General features: G+C 45.6%; 1 protein-coding gene across 3 annotated transcripts in view; it reads left to right on the top strand.

Moving 5' to 3' along the window:
• The first annotated feature begins 1,553 nt into the window (after window positions 1-1,553).
• Window positions 1,554-3,678, top strand: part of PAPD5 (PAP associated domain containing 5) — an 81,341-nt gene continuing 79,216 nt past the window's right edge. Inside the window, exon 1 of one of the 3 annotated variants that reach the window (XM_008578112.1) lies at window positions 1,554-1,665. The gene's annotated coding sequence lies outside the window, so the exon portion shown is untranslated. The remainder of the gene's footprint in view (window positions 1,666-3,678) is intronic. The other 2 variants (XM_008578114.1, XM_008578113.1) reach the window with 2 other exon arrangements.

Below are 3,678 nucleotides of genomic sequence, written 5' to 3'. Positions count from 1 at the left end.
CACCTCGCTCAGCCAGTGAGCGGGAACCGGTCTGTATGTGGGATCTGAACCCTCGGCGGGAGCGCTGCCGCGCTGCCGCACTCCGAAGCGGCCGCACTGTAGCAGTGCGCCACCTGGCCGGCCCACACATGTCAATTTCTGACATGCACTATTACTAATTTCGAATACCTGCTTTTTTTCTTAGATATGATGACATTTACTGTGTTCCTGGATATCTGAATAAATATTTAAAAAGAAACTAGATATATACCTGATTTTGACATGTATACGTGCATGGAGAGATTTCTGGAAGAATGTTTAACAGCCTTTACAGTGGGTATTTTTGGATAGTGGGACATTATCACGTTTACTTTTTGGGGCTTCCTATTTTTCTTGTTTGAATTTTTAAAACAAATTTGAAGTCACCAAATGAAACCTGTTTCTATACAATGTTTTATGTTTGCTTGTCAGTGTGAATAGGGTAAAAAATACCACTATTCATTTTTCTTAGTTATGTAATTCTTACTATACAGCAATTTTCATCTATGAAAACTTTTAACACTTCTAGTAAAGCAACAATAATCAAACAAATAGAATGTACCTAAATTCTGAAGGATTTCTTTGTGTTTTCCAAACTTATGGCCATGTTATTCTCTTAGCAAGAAAAAAGACAGGACAATGCTTCATTCTTTGATAAATAGTTTTTCATCATTTGCCAGAAAAACTTTCCAGGATATTGAGCTCCCAAAATAGAAGGCCAAAGTCAGTCATCAGACACTCGTTCTGGACTTTTGACCACTCTTAAAGGACACACGTGAATGTGTTCACTTATTTTTTCTCTTGATGATTTAAAATATGTAATATTCTCTTTCCCTTGTCTTAATTTTACCACAGGGATTGGAAAGATATGCAAATGACCACCTTGCGGAAAATGTTTACTGATGCTAACAATATGGTCCTCATTTTAGGCTTAAAAGGTTTTGGGTTTTTTAAAAAACCAATTCTGAATTAAGAAGGGTGTTCTAAGATTGTTGGTGCACCTTAGGGCAAGCAAGGTTTCTTTACACGCTGAGCAGCTGCGTGTCTGCTTCTCTGTGCCTGTGCATCTGTGCGTGTTTATGCGTATCTGTGCAGCGGGTTTTGTTGTGAATGTAGTTTTGAGCTCATAGCTTACACACTCAGGGTTAGTGACCTCCACCACGGGAAGGAAGATGCGCGTCCAGTTGTGCGGGTGGGCACAGATTTCTCCGGTCTCGGGGTGGGGCGAGAGGATACTCTGCCAAGACCTGCGCCTCTCCCACCCCGGTCCGAACGCAGTAGGGCGGGTCGGCGCAGAGAGCACCGGAGGAACCAGCGCCGCCTGCATGCAGGAACGGTCCCAGGGAGCACGAGGGGAGCGCGCATCTCCTCCCCTCGGGGAGTGTCCCCACAGCACCATAAATCAGGCAGGAGCTGAGTCGCGGGAGGGGTCGAGAGAACGCAGGGGTGCGGGAAGCCTCAGGGTGGGGGAGGGGACAAGGGGCGGGGCGGCACCTCCCACAATCCGTTCCCGGCGGAGCTGGCGGCCACCTCGTGGAGCCTCANCGGAGGGCGGGCCGCGGGGGGCGGCCGGGCCGACGGCAGCAGCGGGGGCGTGTACAGCGGGACCCCGTGGAAGCGGAGGAACTACCACCAGGGAGTCGTGGGGTGAGTGCTGACCCTGCGGCCTGGCCAGTGCACACACGCAGCAAGGCATACGCCCACAGAGGGAGTTTAGAGGGACCCCCGGAGAGGCCACCTCCCATGGCCTGTAGTCGCTGCTGCTTGGCAGGGGCTGATGGCCATCTCCCCCCATTCTCAGCCGTCCACACCTTTCCCCACTCCCCTTGGAGGGTCCATATCTTTTCTGGACGTCTACGTCTTATTTGGACGTCCGCTCAGACATGCACACCCTCCTCTCACCTCCCTTAGTCATCCACACCTTCCTTCCCTCTCTCTTAAACATCCACACCTTGCCGGGACCCCCCTTTGTCCATCCACTCTTTTCTCCCATCCCCCTTAGGCAAACAAACCTTCCCCTGATCTCCTCCAGCCCTCCATACCTTTGTCCCCATCATCACACCCCAAGATGAGATCGCTTAGCATGGGCATATCATTCATTACCTGAGAACATTCGTTTGTTAGTGTCTTTTGATGGTACAGGACTTGGAGGTGCTTTCCTTGCCAAGAATAGAAACATCCAGAACGCTCCTCCCCTTCCCCCAATCCCAGACAGGAATCGTGTCAGCCCTGTAAGGCATTGCCTGCTCTTGACCCTTTGGCCCATCTTTTTATTTTTATTTAAAAATTTTTTCAGTATTAGCGATGCCTTGTTTGTGGGGAGGGAGGAATGGAGTGACAGCTAAGTTTAAGGCTGGTGAAGGTGGTGAGCTCTTCTTCTGAAGCCGTGATAGAACTTTCCAGGAGTTCATGGTCCACGGTTCCAGCTTCTCACTGTAAAGTTGTCATACTGGCAAAGGCAGCCAGTGCTTTTCATTCTAGGGGGTAACTGTATGCTAATGAGTGAATGTTGCACCACTAGTGACTTCTGTTTAAAGTTCAGCTCTTACAAAATGGAATCTTACCTGACCCCTAGTGAATTATGTACATAAGCAGGGAATGTTTCCAGCTAGATTTCCCTTCTGGAAGAGACCCTGTGCTTGAATAGGTTACTGAGTCTTTTTTGTAAAATAAAGCTTTCAGTACCATATTTTGTGTGAACCAGCTTTCAAATTGCTTTTCATTTTTCAGTCCTTTTACATTGAGAACTACAGTAGACAAGTGAAATCACCAATTAGTAATCCCGTCTGAGTCTTTTCTTAGATTCACCCATTCAGATCTGTCCTGCTTTGGCAAGGAGAGACAGTTCTATGTACCTTTTTTGGAAGGTCTGGGTAAAATGAGTTGGTGGGTTCCATCTGCTTCTAGTGGGCTGGTGTCTGCTATATGCTACTATTACAACTCCCACCTTTTATGGACAGTGCAGTTAAGCGTTTTAGGATTGGTGCAGGGGTACATGCCAAACCTGCCTTCACTTTGCAGAGAGGAACCCTTTAAGGTTGAGTCCTCTGTTGCGAAGCTTCAAGGGCGCTCTCCATGGTCATCATTATTAAAGCCTTGTGGTTCCATCCTGTTATCATTTCCAAGTCTAAGCATAAACCTGTGGTTTAGTGACAAGCAAATTGAAACTGAGGGCTTCTGGTAGTTTCATTTCACAGGAATAAGCTCCAGTTAAGTAATCACTGTCAACTAAAACCTTGTAGTTCTCTATAGTTTCATTTTACTGAAGACTTTTTGCGTGTGTGTCTAAAAGATATATTATAAATTCAAAATTCTGGTCATCTCTTTCTTTGATAGATTAAAAAAATTGTCCTCTGTACTTGCTAGTAGAAGATACTGTAAAAGATTCAAGCAAGATGTTCTTGTTCCTGATTCAAATATTATATTGTGCTCAAAGGGATTAGGAGAGGAATTTTTATTTTCCGGAGGGATTACTGTTTAAAAACTGATTGTAAACCTGTTTCAGAACTGCTTATCACTTCATCAGATTTCACATTCTTTTGCCTCCTCCTTTAGAGGGTGTCAGCAGTTTGAATTTTTATCCCCATTCCAATTCTGAAACTTCCTAGTTTTGAAGAATGTATTAAACAATTTCTTAAAATATTTTTGTAAGAGCATCTG

Source organism: Galeopterus variegatus, unplaced genomic scaffold (assembly GCF_000696425.1).
Source record: "Galeopterus variegatus unplaced genomic scaffold, G_variegatus-3.0.2 Scaffold1633, whole genome shotgun sequence".
Taxonomy (NCBI): domain Eukaryota; kingdom Metazoa; phylum Chordata; class Mammalia; order Dermoptera; family Cynocephalidae; genus Galeopterus; species Galeopterus variegatus.
Note: the sequence above shows the minus strand (reverse complement) of the source record. Positions and strands in the feature narration are given on the sequence as shown.